Raw genomic sequence first — 20,668 nt, forward strand, 5'->3', positions numbered from 1 at the left:
AGAAGTAAAACCTTGCTTCAGATGTGGGAAGAAACATGACCCTGAAAATTGTCCAGCGAAAGTATGGGAGTGCTTCAAATGTCACAAAAAAGGTCACACAAGTAGAGTTTTTTGCAGTGCAGTTGTTAAATCATTAAATAAAGATGTCGAGTTAGGTGAGGAGTCTCAAAACGAAGAAAATACCTTAGAACTGAGATTTATTGCGAAAATTGAGAAAGGAGCAGGAAACAGTTTGAACGTAATCATGAATATCGAAGGCAAGCTCCTGATTTTGAAGTGGACTCAGGTGCGTGTAAAACAGTCATACATGTATCTACGTATAAAAAGTTATTCAGTTCTTATGTATTATGTCCTGTTAAATATAAACTAAAGGTTGAAACTGGCCAAAATGTAAATATTGTAGGTGAATTTGTTGTAAAAGTTTTATATAACAAGCAACACGTTTTCTTACCTATTGTAGTATTGGAAGGTGATACAATGTTCACACCATTATTAGGTAGAAATTGGCTTGATGTTATCGGTCCTAATTGGAAAAATATGTTTAATCTAAGGTATGTCAGTCAAGATAACCAAATTTGTAAGTCTAGGTTTCGTCCACCAGTCACACGTCAAATAATAATTGAGAGTGATGAAGCAATAGTCCCAAATAGAAATGTTCAAAATAGAATTACTATGGAAAGTTTATACCTATGTTATCCACACAGGTTAAGCCGTTATATGATTTATGTAAAGAAGGAGTCATTTTTGAGTCAAGCTGGTCGGCAGAATGTCAGAAGGCTTTCAACTTGAGCAAAGAACTCGTTACAGCTGATAGCGTGCTGATTCACTATGACCCAAAACTATCCTTATATTTAACGTGTGATAGCAGTGGATACGGAGTGGGTGCGGTGCTTAGTCATAGAATATTATGTTTGTTTCAAGTACTTTATCACCAATGGAAAAAAATATTCAAATTTGGAAAGAGATGCTTTAGCAATTATGTTTGGCTTGAAAAAGTTTCACAAGTATATTTTTGCAAGAAAGTTTGTTTTAATCACCGATCATCAGCCACTGCAATTTATATTTGGACGTAATAAAGGCATTCCAATATCAGCGGCAGCCAGAATTACCAGATGGGCTATAACTTTGGCAATAGAGTACAGAAAAGGTTCCTCAATAGCTAACGCAGATGGGTTGTCCAGATTACCTATGGACAGTAGTACCGATATCACAGATTCTCTGTTCTCTTTCAACTTATTAGATGAAATACCCCTCAATGCAGATGATATTGCTTATGAGACTAAGAAGGACCGGATTTTAGTTAAAATTTTAGATTTTACCAGATTAGGGTTTCCTAGCAAAGTAGAAGATGAATTCACATCTTTTTTTAGAAAAAGACAAGAACTCTCAATCGAACAAAATTGTCTAATGTTGGGTAGTCCAATTGTTATCCCAGAAATATTACGTAACAGGGTTCTGTAACTTTTTCATGAACAGCATACTGGCATAGTTCGCACAAAAATGTTGATAAAAATGTTGGTGGCCAGGCATTAGTTGTGATGTTGAAAAGTTCATCAGTTTGCCAACGAAATCAAAATCTGATCAATACTAATCCTCTTGTTTCATGGCCTTCTTCTCCAACAAATTTTTATCGGATATTTATCGATTTCTTCACAAAAAACGGCCGAACGTTTTTGATTTTATTAGATCAAAATGGCTCGATATAAAATACATGAAAAACGGCACTTCTGCTAAAGAAACAATATCAATGTTGAAAGAGATTTTTTGTACAATTGGTCTGCCATGCGAATTAGTATCAGATAATGGTCCACCCTATAACGCGAATGAATTTGTAAGTTTTTGTCAAGCTAATGGCATTAATAGTATCAAAACCCCTCCTTACCACCCCCAAAGTAATGGCTCTGCAAAAAAGTCAGTTCAGACAATAAAGAAATATTTGAACAAGTCTTCATTTTCTCTAAATAAGGAAGAAATATCAGAAAATTCAATGCTGCATAAAATAAGTAATTTCTTATTCTCTTATCGAAATACTCCATCGACAATCACTGGCCTCACTCCGGCGGAATGTGTTCTGAAGATAAAACCTAGAACAAGATGTGACCTTTTGAAACCTAATTACCACAAGATTAAATCTCAACCAGTCTTCAATGGTACAAACTGGTACTCTTTCATTTGCTGCTCAGCCCCATTATTTGTTGGTTCCATATATATATATATATATATATATATATATATATATATATATATATATATATATATATATATATATATATATATATATATAGGGTGTCCCTGGACTTCCTCTTTTCCTCTCGGGAATGTATAGATGGGGTCAAAATATCACCAGTACTTCATATAACTTTTTTTCCTAAAAGTCTTCGTAACCAAGTTACGGGCCCTCGAAGTTACAAAATGAAAAATGTTTTTCTTTGATAACTTTTCAAGTGAATATTCAAAATCATCCAAATTTTGGTAATTGACTAAATAAATGAATTCCGTCGATGAGCTTTCATGCAGGAGTCAGTTGTTTTTCTACAAAGTCAGGAACGGACTACCCCCGATGGTCCACACCCCAAAACTTTGAAATGACAGATATTTTTCAATAGTTTTCAACAAAATAAGGTTACTTGGACAATTTTATGAATAAAAGTACTCGTGTGGAAAGTCGATCGGAGCAACGAGTCTTGATAAAAATGTAGTTCTACTCGACGACATCAAACCCGCTCGTCCACCATTATTTGAAATGAATAATTATCAAAGCAGAAATAATAATGATAACGTTAATTCAACAACATTTATAACAGGAATAATACAAAGTATGCTAAAATGAAGTCGTAAACAAAAAGTACAGTACCTATATGGAAGTTTAAGTCACAATTGTGATAGCAGATATTTTTTCAAAAGAAATATCAAGTTCTGTAGATTCGTGGTGTTTTTAAACTAACAAGCTACTCTACTATGAAATATCGAATTCATTCCATATTTTGTATGTACATATGTGTGGAATAATCACGTTTCGTGTTGATCAGTTATCTGAATCTCATGAAACTCAACATTCGAATGTTTCAAATTCTTCTTCACAGCTAAACTGTTGAGGAGTTTCACTGATAATTATAATTTTATGGGAGAAATTCTTTAACACGAATCTAAATTTAGCTGAAAAAACGCACATCGGAAAAAATATTTATTATACTAATAAAAAGCGAACGAATGAACTACAAAAACGGCTGCACATGATCAGGTGAAAAATATCCAGGGAATAATTATGTTCCATTTATTTCACAAGATGTTGACAAAAAAACCTTTTAGAAAGTTTTGATAAAAAATGAGAAACTGGAATGCGATTTTGTTTTGTTGAGTGGTGCGTTGTCATATGACTATCATTGTATTGTCAATATTCTATAGGATATTTTGAATTTTTTTGATATGGCCGAACAGTTTACATTCAATGAATATGCAGATATGCATGTATTTTATGGACGAGCATTTTGTAATGCTGCAGAAGCTCGTCGTCTGTATTCCGAGCATTTTCCCAATCGAACGGTACCGTCAAGAGAAACATTCGAGCGTGTCGATCGCAGCTTGAGGGAGACAGGTATGTAATAATTGATAATTAATTTGAGCACGTTGTTTTATTTCGATATTATTGTAGGTACAGTTTTGCCAAAACGAGGTGGTGAGGGCGCTCCTAGGACTGTACGTACCGTTGTATTGGAGGAAAATATTTTGGAAGCCGTCGCTGATGATCCTTCAATGAGCATCAGAAATCTATCAGAACAGTTCCATACATCCAAGTCCACTATTCATAGAATAATTAGGGAACAACTACTCCACCCATTTCACGTCCAGAAGGTACATGCCATGACACCTCAAGATTTTCCAGCACGACTGGAATATGCCAATTGGTTCATGGATAGGCAAAGAGAGGATATGACTTTTATTAATCGAGTTTTATTCACTGATGAAGCAGGTTTCAGTAGAGATGGAGTTATCAACTCTCATAATCTCCATATATGGGCCGAAGAAAATCCCCATGGGATATTGCAAACCAAACACCAACGGAAATTCAACGTGAATGTTTGGGCTGGTATCATAGGAAACCATCTTATAGGACCATTCGTTCTACAGGACCGATTGAATGGAGAACGTTATTTGGAGTTCATTCAGAACGATTTGAATGGACTTTTGTAACATGTTCCATTGCAAACCCGAAGAGATATGTGGTTTATACATGATGGCGCTCCTCCTCATTTTAGTTTGATTGTGCGTGACCATCTGAACCATATTTTCCACAATAGATGGATTGGTAGAGGTGGATTTCTTTCTGTGGGGGCATCTAAAAAGCCTTGTTTACGCTACACCTATTCACATAAGAGATGCATTGTTGAATAGAATAACATTACATTGTGAAGCCATACGAAACGCCCCTGGAATGCTATTTCAAGTACAGAGAGGGTGTCTTCGCAGACTAAGAAAATGTATAGAGAGAGAGGTGGTCATATCGAGCAGTTTCTGTAGCGGATTTTTCATTTCTGTTTGCTCTTGAGGCTCTTGAGTTTCGTTAGTTAAACGTGTTTGCATTATAAAAATTCGTTATGAACATTTTACCTATCATTTCCATTTTCCTTAAAAACTAATATTTTCGAATAATGGTAGACATCTCAGGATAAATGTTGTTGAATTAACGTTATCATTATTATTTCTGCTTTGATAATTATTCATTTCAAATAATGGTGGACGAGCGGGTTTGATGTCGTCGAGTGAAACTACATTTTTATCAAGACTCGTTGCTCCGATCGACTTTCCACACGAGTACTTTTATTCATAAAATTGTCCAAGTAACCTTAATTTGTTGAAAAATATTGAAAAATATCTGTCATTTCAAAGTTTTGGGGTGTGGACCATCGGGGGTAGTCCGTTCCTGACTTTGTAGCAAAACAACTGACTGCTGCATGAAAGCTCATCCAAGGAATTCATTTGTTTAGTCAATTACCAAAATTTGGATGATTTTGAATATTCACTTGAAAAGTTATCAAAGAAAAACATTTTTCATTTTGTAACTTCGAGGGCCCGTTACTTGGTAACGAAGGATTTTAGGAAAAAAAAATTATATGAAGTACTGGTGATATTTTGACCCCATCTATACATTCCCGAGAGGAAAAGAGGAAGTCCAGGGACACCCTGTATATATATTACAATGTAGGTTTTCACGGATGGTACAATATGATGTGTTGTTTTTCCGGGTGTTCATCCGTTGTGTACTATTCGATAGTACAGTTATACCTCTCGAAGCGAAGCAGTAACTCGTCTTGATAATGCCATCTGAGATGATGGCGAAACGTCGACTATCGAATAGTACACAACGGATGAACACCTGGAAAAACAACACATCATATATATATATATATATATATATATATATATATATATATATATATATATATATAACGGTTGGTTAGCCGTATTCTGCCAACACTTCTGGTTACACTTGAAGTTGGTACCATCTCCCTCAATTCGAATGTAACACCCTGAATGTGAGTTTATGTAACACACCCTTTACCAAAAATGAACCATTCTCAAGTTTTAACTAGGTATTCTGCTGTTCAGTTATTTCCCCATAAAATTCCAGAAGGTGTAAAAATAACGATTTAGTGTTGGGAAAAAAACTCCAGTAATATTCCTTTTCAATATCTTCAGAATTAGACAGACTAACGGTTTCCAGAGGGGAATTGTAGATGACATAATTAGGAAAAAGAAGTTTAGGTTAAGAATGAACGAAATCTCGACTTTCAGAAAGGACAAAAACCAAGATAAATACATCTCAGTTCCATACCACCAATATACGAAGAACTTTGGAAAGATTTTCAAGGAACTAGGTATGAAGGTGGTTTTTAAAACAAGTCATACACTGCAGAGCCTTTTGGGAAGTCCAAAAGACAAAGTCGAGAATTAGGAAAAGTCTGGAATTTACGAAATTGAATGTGAGGACTGCGATGCAAAATATTATGGACAGACAAAAAGATCTATTAAAGTGAGATATAAGGAACACATAGCACATTTAAAATATGGAAGACCTGAAAAATCAGCAGTGACCCATCATATTTTGCAACAAAACCATTCCATAGACTTTATTTCTTCAAGATTATCCCAGTTAACACATGAGTAACTTAAACCTCGCAGGTACGTACTGTTCAGGTGAACTAAATTACATTTTAAATAATATATAAAATGTACATAGCTGTGATATCAAAATGTGATATACTTCAGGCTATAGCACATGTACGTGCAACACATTATATCCCGGATACATGCAATATTTTATATGAGAGTACTGTAATATTGCATATGTTGTTGCAACATACCCTTGGGTACAGCAAAAATTTATAAAATGAATTACATGACCAGTATAGGAAATGAATTACATTGCAGGTGTGTAACATACTTCATATCAGGCTACTGTTTATTATTTACAAGCATTTGCTAACGTTGTAAAAACACAATAATGTTTACGTGAATAAACAGTAGAATTATCAATATAGAGTCCTCCCATCATGAAAATGAAGTATTACTGCTTATTTTTAGCTCGGCAACAAATTTCCAGAAATACTTTATTCACGATTTTGCAAACAACAAAATAATGTTCATGCGATACTTATATCAATAATATATTTATCTCCGTATTATCATTGTATAAAGAGTAGGTATAGTAATATGCATTATTCAGAACAATTTCTTTGCGTGTTGACATTTTTGACGGCGGCTAGTTGAAATAATATTAGTGTTCCTTGGTTGTGAACTGTCATTTGTGATGTCTATGGTGTTACCTGCTGATGTCGTTTCCAAAATTCTATTTAATTTTCGTTCACAAACAAATATTGGTCCCTGTCAATAGGAAAACAGGTAATCAGAATATTTTCTTCATCCAATTTGATAAGGTATTGCTTATAATTAAAAAAATCAATGTCTAGAAGAAGAGACGTTTTTTCGCTGGGCTCCCGCCAGAAACGGCGTCAGGTATTGCAGAACTGTTCTGATGGTAAAAATGATGCATTTTCTTTAATTTCAGAAATAAATGATTCTAAAGTTTCCACAGGCATACATAGCTTTATTTCTTCTCCAGAAATGCATTCTGTTGAGGAAAGTGCTTCTGATATGCCTGATAATATTTTGGGAGATACTATGAATAGGTCTGATTCATTTGTGTCCCATGAAAATGTAGACTCTGAGTCCTCACCAGCTTCTTCAACGACATATTGCTGTGAAGATAAACTGAATGAATTGGAAAATCTTGAAATCAATTTGGCTCAGTGGGTAGTAACATTTAATATTTCATTATCTGCAGCAAGCAGTTTGCTCAAGATTTTGAAAAATGTTAAGTCTTTTGAAAAGCTAAATTGTGATGCTAGAACTTTACTCAAAACACCTAGATTCAATGATGGAATTATCAAAAGTAACGGGGGAGAATTTGTTCATTTTGGTATCAAAGAAAATTTAGAAAGGTCGTTAAAGCATTACGGAGTAATTCCTAATGATATTAAATTGAATGTGAATGTTGATGGATTACCTTTAACCAAAAGTACTAATAGTCAGCTATGGCCAATTTTAGGATCACTTGGCCATGATAGCACGTCATTTGTTATAAGTGTCTTTCATGGGTACAGTAAACCAATTTGTGTTAATGAGTATTTGAAACCCTTTGTTACTGAATTCAAAGATATCATGGAAAATGGAATACATGTAAATAACACCCACGTGACAGTATTTTTCAATGCTTTCATTTGTGATGCACCTGCCTGAGCATACATTACTGGAACAAAATGTCATAATGCACGTTTAGGATGTTCGAAGTGTGAGCAGGAAGGAGAGAGTATTGATAACCGCATGACATTTTCTGTTCAGGATGCGAAGCTGTGAACCAATGAGTCATTCAGGAATAAAAGTCAACCAGGTTTTCATAAAATGGTGTCGGAACTAGAAAAGCTAGATATAGGCTTAGTTTCCCAAGTACCTGTAGATCCCATGCATCTGATATACCTAGGAGTTACTAAACGATTAATTCAGTTTTGGGTAAAGGGGAGGAAAGATGTTCGATTGAGATCTGAACAATTAGAAATTGTCTCATTTAGATTAAAGTCACTGAGACCATACATAACTGAAGAATTTTCAAGAAAACCAAGGGATATCGAAGAAATAGATCGTTGGAAAGCTACAGAACTCAGATAGTTTTTGTTATATACAGGGCCTATTGTACTAAAAAAACATATTAGATGCTGAGAAATATAAACATTTTTTGTCTTTGAGTATTGCAGTACGAATATTATCTGATGATACTCTTTTTTTAAAATTGAATTAAGCCGCCGCCGGTAATTCTTTGCTACGATGGTTTGTTCGTTGTTATTCAATCATATATGGTGAACAGTTCGTAACCTACAATATTCATAATTTAATTCATATTTCAGATGATGTTAAAAATTTTGGACCTTTAGACAATTTCAGTGCTTTCAGTTTTGAAAATTATATGCAATTTTCCAAAGAGAAAATAAGGAATTCGAGGTCTCCTCTTCAACAATTTTGTAACAGATTGTCAGAACAAGAAAGAATTCCCGTGCATATCAGTGAGCAGATGAAATATCCTATTCCTAAGTACTTCCATGAAACAGGTGTCATTAAGAAACTAATTTTCAAATCTTTCCCTCTGTCTAGAAAAGAATGCTTTCAACATTTAAATGGAGATGTGTCAGAAATAGTGAATATATCTTGTCATAACAATATTATCACATTGGAAACAAGAAAATATACTGTTTCTGGGCCTTTTTTTGAATCACCTTGTGATTCACTAACTTACTTCAAAATATTTTGTACTGAAGATTCATTAATGAGTAAAATTATTGAAACTGTCACGGTGGAAGATGTCCATAGAAAATGTTTGAAGACTTTGGGAAGGAAAGTTTTGTTATAGTCCCACTGATTCACACTAACATAAAATTTTAATTTGTGACTACTATAGGATATTTTGTTATTTTTGTTTCATTCTATATGTTGTTTTTTCATTAAATTAATGTTAGCTGTGAGGAAAACAGTTTCATATTGTTTGTCAAGTAACTTGACAATGGAAGTTTCAACATCAAGAAACATTGTCAACCACTTTAAAACAATTTTCGTATTGGTTTCTTCTCTAACCAAACACATCAGCAGATAACTTCAACTTAAAATAAATATTTGTCAGTTAACTGTGACATATATAATGGTTTCTTGATACTATCAATGTTGGTATTTGGAAATCAGAAGGTGAATCATATACACTCATTTTTATATATTTATACCAATATTTTTGTTTTCTAGCTCATTCTCGTCAATACTTGAATATGAATAATATGCTATTCATAACTATTTCTTTGTTTTTTTTGTGATGAATTTGTCGGCAATGCTTCTGGTTAGGATCAATAAACAACTCTTCTGTTGCTGAAACGGACATCGAGAAAGGGGTTACGGTATATGAGAGGAGTCTGTATTGTATTCATCTCTCTCTCTCTCTCTCAATATATTAGTCTGATTCGCAGGGTTATAATTGTCCCCTAGAAGAATATACTGTCTATATTTTAATTGAAATTCAACACATACACTACCAGGAAAATTAATTCTACCATTTTGCTGAGAACCAGGAAAATGAGTTTTGTTGTGGTGAAGTTTGAGGATGGCAGTATTTCTGAGGTGCCCTCAAAATGGCTAACATCAAATAACTCAAAGACATGGTGGCCGCCTACGAAAAATATGTCAAACTTGATTGCCAGGACTGTAGATCCAGAAAAAAGCTGGACCAAATATGAAATTTCAGTGGAACGTTTTTGTGGTATGTTTCAGTTGTTACTATGATGTTTTTACTCAAGTTTCATTTTCTCTATTAATTCAAAAAGAATGATTATGACAAATAACCAGTTTCAGGCTTTGTAAATATTTGCTTTTTTGCAGTCAATAGTTAAATGATATTAGTTTTTATTTTTGCAGATAGTCAGGTTTCAGCCAGAAAAGCAGCTGAGGACTCCAACTATTATTCTAGTCCGTCAGAGGATAAAAGGAGGGGTTTAAGATACAAAAAACAAATAAAAAGTATGAAGATACGAGCTCTGATGAGAATGAAGGCAGAAGACTTAGTAATTATTTTATAAAATATTAGAAAATGAAAATAAAATAAAAAATTTAATTTTCAAAACTCCCACCACTACCTACTGTTCCAGATGGGATATATAATCTAAATGAAAATGGGACATTGGAAAAACTAGATGAATTGCATGAAACAGGTAAAGAAACTGTCATTGAGTCCAAAGTCTTATGTGAAAAGAAATTGACCATTTTTTCCTGAATCAGCCAATTTTTTATTCTAGAAAGTATTGGTATTGCATCAGTCAGCGAATCATCCACAACTGGACCAGATAATACCGTACCATCTGTAGTAGATGAAGGTAAATAAATAAATTAGGCAATATTCTGAACGCAAAATGCAAGTCCACCTTATAGCACTGTATTCCCAATTATTCGACAATGGACACTGTTGTTACCTAGGAAGCTGCTATAATATGACTTTTGTCGACTATTTAGAATATTGAAATAATATCTCTCAATAAAATTTCAAAACTGTCTCATATTTCAGGATCTGAGAATGAAGAATATGAATCAGTAGTATTGGAAAGTACTGGAGGTAAGATATTAATTTAATGTTTTCAACTTTTTTTCAAAAAATTCAAATCATGAATTGCCCACCCATTTTTTTAATACTATAAATAATCTTCAAAATGTAAAAATTTACCAAAATATTTGAGGAATGGAAATGATAATTGAAGGTAAGGACTCTCAGAATATGACTCTATTTTGCAGTAGAAAACCAAGTTAGTTTGTATTTAACTTACTGCAATAAAAATATTAATTACAATTGAAGATCAATACTCATTTAGTTACAGATACAGAGGGTGGCTGTGCTATAGCTGTACTTCCGACTAATAATGGTAAGTTGGTCCAACGTACTGTGTTTGGATTAGGCATAAATTTTTATTTGCTCGTAGTTCTTTTTTAAAAGATAATCACTAAGAGTAGGTCATGAATTGAACCACATTCTGGAGTCGAAAATAACTCGATTGGATATAACTTGCCTTAATACAAATGTGCACATAAAAAAAGTTACATATAAACCTTTGTAACAGGAAGTTTAATTTTTCTCAACACTCAAAGTGCATAATAATCAATCATTTGACTGTATTTCATTGTTGAAGCAACTGTTTGTTATTTATCCATAGGAACTACAAGTGTTGAACAACCAACTATTGAGTTTTTGAAAAATAATGAAAAAAAGCCTGCATGTGAGTGCTACGAGGTTAAAAAAAGATGTATTGAACCAATGGTATTCAATATTAATTTAATTCTAACACATATAATACTTTGGAGGGTTTTTAGAGGTTCAGTACCCCCTAAAATATTGATGGGCTGAACATATTTCGTGGTTTTTTATAAAAAAATGCTATTTATTATATGATAAAAAAGTTATGGGTCCATTTTCATTTTGTACTTCCCATGGGCTTGTAAGGTTAGTTATATTCAATCGAGTTATGAATATGTGGTTCAGTTCATAACCTGCTTTTTTGTAACATATATATATATATATATATATATATATATATATATATATATATATATATATATATATATATATATATATATATATATATATATATATATATATATATTATATATATGTGGGACAGACCGCGGACACATGTGTTCATTGACACATGGCGGACACATGGCTATTGAAAAAATAGCTTTTCTGAATTTGTGTAGCAAATGCAATTTCAATGTTGAGTGTTTACATTTTTTTTTGTAGAAAAACGACTCTGCGAAATCTTTAAAAAAGTATTTTTGATAGAACTTCAAATAATCGAATTAAAAAACATGATGGAAAGATCAAATACATTTGCCCTGCAAATAAATGAAATGGAAACGATAAGGGCATATCTTCCCATTAAAACAATTGAAGATTTACAGAATGTAGAAGACCTCCTAAAAAAATGCTAATGGTATGTGTATAGACTAAGTTTTCTGTTCAATAGGCTTTCACGGTATAAAACAGATTATTCCACTCAAAATCAGTGTACTAATCAAAACTCATTTTGTCTTAACAGTGGCCTAGTTAATTGGCATTTTGTCAAATTTTCAATAAACTATTTATTTCAAAGATAGTTGCATGATAGTGTGATATAATCATTGAAAAAATACCTGTAGAGACACTATTATGAAATATATATTACAAAATACTTACTTTTTTTGGAAATTTCATATGCAAAAAATCATTTATCTATATAAATGACTTACATCATTATTATGGATTCATCTTTTCATTGTCAATGTTTAGATAAAAATAATACATAATTTGTATTGAAAAAAAAATATTTTTTGCCCAGATTGTTTTTCTTAACAAAATTGGAGGATCCAACATGAAGGACAATATAAATAGAATATTGAAAACTCTATTTTCCAATGAATTTGCGGGACAATGCTCCTGGTTAGGATTGAGAAACAACTACAGAATATCAAATTCTCCAGTAATTGTTGTCTTAAAAGGTATTGTTCCAATTTATTCTATACATTTGAATATATTGAAAACATTTTCAATATGAACTTTCTGATCCAAATTAGCATAACAAACAACATGAGTATTAACACAGATTACTATTGTTTTAGAAATCATCCATAGAAGTTTTCCATCCGCTCAAGAAAAAGAGATTGACATGATTTCATCAGAGTGGTTCCGACATGCCAGACAAAGATTGTCAAGACAAAAACAGTGTACTGAACATACTAAAAATTAGTATATATATATACATACATATTTTTTAAGGAGATAGTTTTACCAACTGGGATGTGTTATTTTTGTTTTTATTCGTGTATGAAATAGAGGTTTCAATATATTTTCATGAATTTTTGTTTTTACCGTTTTTATTTTTCCTTATAAAGCAGTGTGCTTTAACTTTCATAATTGGATAATAGTACTTCATTTTCATCACGTACAGTTTTATGTAAATTTTTCACCTCAAAAAATCAGTTTTATAAACTTCAAGTGAGAATTTTACAGAAAACTGTACATGATAAAAATGAAGTACCTACTATGATGAAAGTTACATTATTCAGAGTATATGATGTTATGTACTGAGTACATGCTTAGTGTTATATAAAAAGTACATGCTGAGTGTTATATAAAAAGTACATGATGAAGGTTACCTGCAAAGTATATAGTGGGCGTTACATACAGTATATGTACAGTACCTATATATGATGAGTTTTAGATACGAAGTATGTGGTTAATGTTATGTATAAAATACATGATCAAGGTTATGTACACGTCACATACTGAAAAGGTGAACTTGTGGCGGACTTAGATACATTCCAAGTATGTACATGTAACGTAAAAAGTCCGTGAAATACGATATCGCAGAAACTTAAGTTTCATATCTGTTACATGGCAGGTACGTAATTGTGCTAGCTGGGTAGTTAGACAAGTTAACAACAACAGGCAACTAGATGCCTATGAGAGTATAGAAATAAGTAAACAAAATAATATTATGAATAACGATAACGGACCAATACCAAATAGCATACTATATAGCTTGTTGAAATAATATTGTTGGGTTTACTGATTACTACAAAAAGACACATTGTAAATATATTTAGATAGGCAATATTGTGAAGCTAATTTTATATAGCTGAAAATTGTTCTATAAATAGCTGTAACATTTAAACATACATAAGGACATATTGTAAAATAATAGAAAGGCCAATTGTAAAATTAATTGAGGGTGGTACACTTGTACGGGTGTACCTACCTGTATGATGTACCTGAATAGCATAAGTAGCTTTAGTTTTGAGTAGTTTCTAGTTTTATCTTCCTCTTGAAGGTGATCATTTGGTGATCGAAACACGTGTCGAGGTGTAAAAATAACGATTTGGTGTTGGGAAAAAACTCCAGTAATATTCATTACTACACCAAAGGTTCCAAACAGTACATCATAAGTATATTGAAAAGGGGCAAAACTCAGTTTTTTCAAACGGTACACACTGTATTTTAGGATATTTTTTACTCATTTTGACTACATAATATAAAACAAAGGGGCTTCTCTCTGTCGATTCCTAGGTAAGCTCAGATTTTCAAAACTACGCAACGGAATTTGATGCGGCGTTTTTAATAGATAGAGTGATTCAAGAGGAAATTTATATGTATATAACATGCATGATATACTAGAGAAACACTGATAATTTCAGTGGTTTCTAATGTTATGTCGTGAATAATCGTTTTGCGCTTACATTGCAAACGGCGGCTGAACTCTACGAGATGAATTAAAAAATGTAGGTACTACAGTATTGTACTCCTTAAAAATGTCTACAAAAAAGTCAACGATGGTATATGTCTATCTCTTAGGGATAACCCTAAGCATTACAGCATTATCCTGATCCACTTAAGTACCTACCTCAAATATATTGTGCATTCAATTAAGCTTTTTGCAGCACGTAATTTAAATGAATGAATATTTTTGAAGATATTACAGTCGGGCTGAACCGTGTCTGTAATTTCTACCTATTCGACATTTCGGCTTATGCTTTGAATCCATTATACCTACTTTCATTATCCTCAAAACCCCAACCTTCTTATTTCCGTCTTCTGAAAACCATAGCTATATAGTCGGCTGGTATGTTTACTATAACAAACAAAAAATTCCTCTCCATCCAGTTTTCACCCGAAAATTCCTAATGAGGCCCCTGCTGAAACAAAGTCGAGAGAGGGGAATGAACAAGGAACATACGTACGAGAAGTAGGTACGAGTGACGGAGTCACATACGGTGCATCAAACTTTTCCCCTTCTCCAATTCAAGTAGGCCGGTTTCAGTCAACTCAATGGATTTGCGACGTTGCCACGCCGATTGAAATTTATCAGAAGAATAACCGGCCATGAGTGGAACAAAGCGCAATCTGAATCTCAGCCAGTAGTGCGATTCGCTGTTATCTTCTTATCATACTCCAGCAGAAGAATCAAGTTCAAATAATGTTTTGTGTTGAATATATCATTGAAACTTCATTAACTTGTGTACTGAGCATCTGGCTGCGTTTGCAATATTTTAGGTTCAAACTGAACCAGCAATTTGAAGAGGAAAACAAATCCAATAACGTGCGTTTGTTGAAAATAAAAAGCTTACATTTTTAGATTATAAATTCAATTAGATATTCCTCAATGAAAAATTTATAACAATAATTGAACGTTAAAAATAAAATTATGTTGAAATACGTTGATAAATAAAAGAGTTTCCATTACTTGGGGTTTGTTTTCTGCTTCTTAAGTTGTATTAGGTACGTCTTGAAACTTTTGACCTAAATCTTGCGATCTTCGACTTGAACCTGGTGCATGTGTCCACCTTCAGTGTTGCTAGTGATAAAAAGTACTGCCTACTGTTTGAATAACTGCTGAACTCAGAATAGCATTCAATCAATATTCGATTATTGAATTTGGTATCTTATAATTTTTCTTTGATTTAAAATCCAGAAAACGGTTACCCGAGGAATCAAATCAAATGGAGGAAATGATAGCAAATCTCACCAGAACTATTCCATTTTTCGCACAAAATAAATATTTACAATAAAAAAATTAATATATCCGTGAAATAATCAATATTTCCACAAATTACGGAAATGTGTGTCTCGATATTATTTTGTAGGGTAGGTACCACCATTAGTTCACTTTCTTATTCCACTAATTATTTCTAGCTTTTTGCTCGAATGTGATATTTATTGAGAATATTGAAAAATTATATCTGTGAAATTTTCCAAAGAAGGCGGAGATAGCACTGGATGTTGAGAGACGCACCGACTGGAAACAGACACAGTGATTAATTCATGATATAAAAATGATGATTATTCGGTTTGACTGATATAATAAAACTGGTCTAGACATATTATGAAGAACATAGTATATACAAGGCAACTCATAATAATTACATGTATCCATTCATAAGACACTTGAACAAAATAGGGATGTATAATTGAGAACTCAGGTGCAGAGGTAATGAAACAAAAAGACAGACAGTTCCTGATGTTTCAGTGGTAAGCAATTTATTGATGAATCACTTATCCACATCCACCAAACTTTCATAAAGCAACAAAGAAAACAAAATTGTAGAAATGAGTGTCATGAAAAGGTGGCAGAAAAACCGTAATAAAGTTATGATGCTGCAGTGTTTTTAGAGATTTAGAAGAAATAGATATGTAGACGGTAGCAGTAGCATAAAAAGTATTCGAGAGAGACATATCAATTTCCACTTGTTAGAAATAATTAGGAAAGTTTGGAAGTCGTGAATAAAATCCATCAGGTAGGCTATGAAATTGGTTCATTCAGTAAACAATGATCGGGTAGTGGCAGTGTCTTTGTCTCCATATTGAATTATTTCAATGATGAGCAACGTGTTTATAAGTGCCTCTGGGAGAAACACCTGTATTTCTAGTTTTTTCTCTATGAATTCCAATGTCAATGATAGCAGGCTTACTTTAATGAAATGAATGAAATTTCCACTAGCTATTTTATTTTTACGAGCGGTTTCTGGTTTTACCCCATTATCAAGTATAAAACTAACATGTTAAATCTGAAAACTCGATTATATCATGAGTTTTTTCGTAAGCAAGAAGGAAAGGTAGCTAATAAACAAGGGTGCCAACTTTAAAAAATTCAACACTGAAGGTTATAGGGATTGTTCAACTGATAAATTCAAGACTGGAGGCCTACATAAATCCAGTTGCTCGTTTAGGGTATATATTACGGGTTTTTAATTGATTTGTTAATTTTCATGGCTTCCAACTAATTCATCTTCTTTCTTTCATTACATATGTGTAGGATTCTGAGGTTATCTTTACATATCTTGTGTGTTGATTCTTGTAGATGTTCATAATTTGTAGATTTTTTATCCAAACAGACGTGTTCACGGAGTCTTACGTCATAATTTCTACCGGCTTGACGTATATATACTACAGAGCATTCGCCACATTCTATTATATATATACCTGATTTTTCCATTCTATCTCGTTTGGTTTTTGCATTGAACAGAGTTCTGCCTGACTTATCATTACTTATGAAAGCTGCTGTTATTTTGTATTCAAACAAATAATTTTGAAAATTTTCTGAATGGTACATATCAAAAGTCTAAAATTATGGCAGGAGCCCTGTTGCAAAACGTGATTGCCAGACACGGATAATCTCAGGATTTACACTCGGATCAGTGCCGCAATTTCGAATCGGATTTGTGTAAGGAAATGATGGTTTTGTTGGGATTGAAGAACACAAGAACAACTGCTTTCCATTCACAGTCTAATGGAATGGCCGAGGGGCATAATCGCACCATAAATAACTACCTCTCGATGTTTGTCTCCGAAAACTGGAATGAATTGGTTTCACTTTTTCTGTTGGCGTATATGAGCTCCCAACGTGACGCAACATGATACACACCATTCATGTTGTGAACTGGTCGAGAAGTGAAGTTTCCGATAGATGTAATGTGTGGCAGCCCATCCAATGAGGTTTCCACTGTCATTATTTTTCCGGTTTGAAGGCCGTATATTTTTGGAATATCTTCCTGGCGTTTCGCTGGCGCGAGTGGCTATTTTCTTCGGAGATTATTACATCCTGGGTTATCTCTCTTATGGCTTCGAAAGGCATATTTATGTAGACTCAGTTGGTTTGATATATGCTAATACCTGTACCTGGATTAGGTAAATTTCGTGCAGCCTGTTTATATTGACTCAGGCAGTTTGGTATGCTAATTTCTGCACCTGGGTTAGATAAACTGTCAATAAGATTCGTCGACCCTTTTCTACTTGCCATCAAGCTTTTTGCTATTCTTGAAGTTTTTTGAATGATAATTCATATCCATATTCAATACAGAGACATGATGAAGATAAGGTTTGATTAAAATTCGACGCCGGTGAGCTTCAAGAAGGGGGACACTGTGTGACTTTACCAAACCCAACGTCGGAAAGTTTGTGTTCCAAACTGCAGAGATCAAGGAAGGGAGTAATGTTGTGAATCATTTCCTGAAAAAAAAAACGCCGATCTCTGTTGGTCAACGTGAATCAATTGTGACGTGGTCATGATCGCGCTCAACTTGACTTGCGCCTCGCGATTGTTCTAGTTTTCGCGTCGCTTCGAGATACTTCCAGAGACTTTTCTATTGACTTTGAAAATAATTCTATAGGCTTTCTGAAACTTTCATTGGCATATATAAATACTATCCACTCGCATATTGGAAAATCTAGTTGACAGTGAGGTGCGATGTGAAATTTTCTGATGAGGCAATGCACATTTGAATATCAGTTTGAGGTTTTAGTTGAAGTCTTCAACTGTATTATCAGTGTAGCAGCGAAATGAAGTTAGGTTCAAAAGTACAGAGTAGTTCATTATTACCAAATCCACGGGGAAAACGTAACAATAATAATTTTTAGTTTCCTAATACAGACTGAGAGAAAGTCTCGTTAAGCAGGAGTCTACTCATAGTGATACAACAATGAGATTTGGTGTTGGAGATTGGCAGGTGAAATGCAGAATTTCTGTTCTACCTGGTTCTTCAAAAGCACACGTTACGTATATATTGACTGAAGATAATGCTATCTGAAGTCTTTGAAATGTGGGGAAATTAACGAAATTCCAAAGAAACCTTGTTATTTCGAATTCTCAAGTAAATTAAGAACGAAAAACAATTCAGGCCGTGGTTCTGTGGGTCTGAAATTTCATCTCAAACCCCACTTAGTCGCTAGAAAGTATACATAATTTCAGTCTTTTAGATCTGCAGCGACACTGTTCATCAATTAAACATTTTTGACAATTTCAATATTCAACAAGTATACTTTGTTTTCCTTCCTTCTTCAGAGTGTTTCCTAATTTGTGTACTTTCTGATAGGTATATATGAAGAACATATAAAGAGTGAGCTTGAATTCGAGCTGCTCATCGACTGAAAACATTCTTTTTGATGATTGTTACAATGAGACGAAGTAGTACAATTACAATGAGGGAAGTAGTAAAATTAGTCGGACGTTCAAGTCACTCCATACTTTCACTGGGTTTCGTGTCTGAAATATAATTTTCAACTTGATTTGAATATTCAGTAAAAGGAATATCTTTGACATAGAGATAATTTATGAAAATTTTGTTTTAGGTTGTACCTACATCAAAATTTGTAGCATATTCATCCCGTGGGGTGAATTCTACCTTTGAGATATTAAGTTTTGGCAATATCTGTAAATTCCTTTTTAAACTTTTTTCCATTTTCTTTCATAGTTTTTTTGATGTTTAATTTTCAAAATTGTTGCTGAATTAATTCTGTTAGTTGATAGCCAACGGAAAATTGAATTGATATAGAATCCACCTAATATAGAATATTGAACCTAACTCACTGAACTGCTAGATCTGATTAATACACTGCATTCCATGAAACAGTTAAACAAACTCAAAAAGTACAAAACCATTTGTAAAAGCTGAGTACCAGGTGAAGATGAAGGTACCGTAAAGTACGTAGATATCCCTCTGAAAAACTGAATTACAGTGATGATGCAAGTACTTCAAATCAGTCTACTATGTACCAAGTCAATTCGAATGGCATAAAAACTGAATAGTTACCAAAGGTCGGCGGTTTCTATGTATGGCATGAATGCCGTGATTAAATTTGTTTTAATCATTATTTTTATGTAGGAGGTTTCATATGCTATCAACTAGCAATTTCATCAGACCAGGCACATTAGTCTCTTATTTAGCTGTTCGGATTGACTTGCATAGACTATACATGTAAATGAGATTGAAAACTTTTTGCTAGTTTGTCAAGCTTTCGGAAATGTTTATTTCCTTCTTTAGGACGACTGAAAAGATGGTTGTGAAAATATTTGTATAAAACGTTACAGATATAAGTTACTCAATATGAGATTATTATAAAAAATTAGCAGCAAATCGAACGAAAAATAATTTGAAAGTTAATTTTTACATGAATCAATAAATGACAATTATTTGTTGATAACATAAAAATAATAATTTGTTTCACAATCAGTCAGTTACATACTGGATGAATCAGCATTACTATTTCTTCTTCGACTGAGATTTGACTGAGATTATTATACTTATTTATTTAAATTAGATAATGATAGGCATTATCATTATCATTATTATTACTATTATTACCATCAGGCAGACACAGCCAAAGTAAATGTTGTTATTTTGAATCTCAAGATCATATCAGTAGAAATCTTAGCAAATAACCGTAATTTTTTGCTAATTGCTTTCCTCAGGGCACGTTATGATCATCAGTGGTTGCAGAAGAGAGCCATATCCATAGAACCTTTCAAATATACCTATAAAATGATGAAGGTCGTCCTTATTTATCATAAGAATTCTTATAGGGAGACAAAATATTGAAAAAGGGAGTGCCAGGTAAAACCGGTTTTCAACTCAAGTCGATTGAACAGAAATAGTTTTTGTTTGTTAATATATTATGATGGGTGTTAGACTGAAAATATTTGATATTATTATAAATCAGTTCAACTGACAACATCGCTCGGTTTGTTTTTCTTGGCGCTATCGGATTGGCTGGCATGTGACTTGTGCT

At 33.2% G+C, this 20,668-nt stretch overlaps 2 long non-coding RNA genes across 2 annotated transcripts in view; both read left to right on the forward strand.

The window, feature by feature from the left end:
- Window positions 1-12,059, forward strand: part of LOC111511730 (uncharacterized) — a 205,399-nt gene extending 193,340 nt beyond the window's left edge. The window contains exons 2-7 of the long non-coding RNA XR_012464387.1: window positions 5,764-9,850; window positions 10,006-10,298; window positions 10,383-10,460; window positions 10,649-10,696; window positions 10,950-11,000; window positions 11,873-12,059. This is a non-coding gene — a long non-coding RNA (uncharacterized lncRNA). The remainder of the gene's footprint in view (window positions 1-5,763; window positions 9,851-10,005; window positions 10,299-10,382; window positions 10,461-10,648; window positions 10,697-10,949; window positions 11,001-11,872) is intronic.
- A 395-nt stretch (window positions 12,060-12,454) lies between these two features.
- LOC141480629 (uncharacterized) lies at window positions 12,455-12,971 on the forward strand. The gene is made up of 2 exons (XR_012464454.1): window positions 12,455-12,609; window positions 12,730-12,971. It is a non-coding gene; the product is annotated as an uncharacterized lncRNA (long non-coding RNA).
- Window positions 12,972-20,668: the final 7,697 nt, after the last annotated feature.

This window comes from Leptinotarsa decemlineata, unplaced genomic scaffold, assembly GCF_025532065.1.
Source record: "Leptinotarsa decemlineata unplaced genomic scaffold, Ldec_3_MD MMD2_P_RNA_scaffold_9, whole genome shotgun sequence".
NCBI classification, from domain to species: Eukaryota; Metazoa; Arthropoda; class Insecta; order Coleoptera; family Chrysomelidae; genus Leptinotarsa; species Leptinotarsa decemlineata.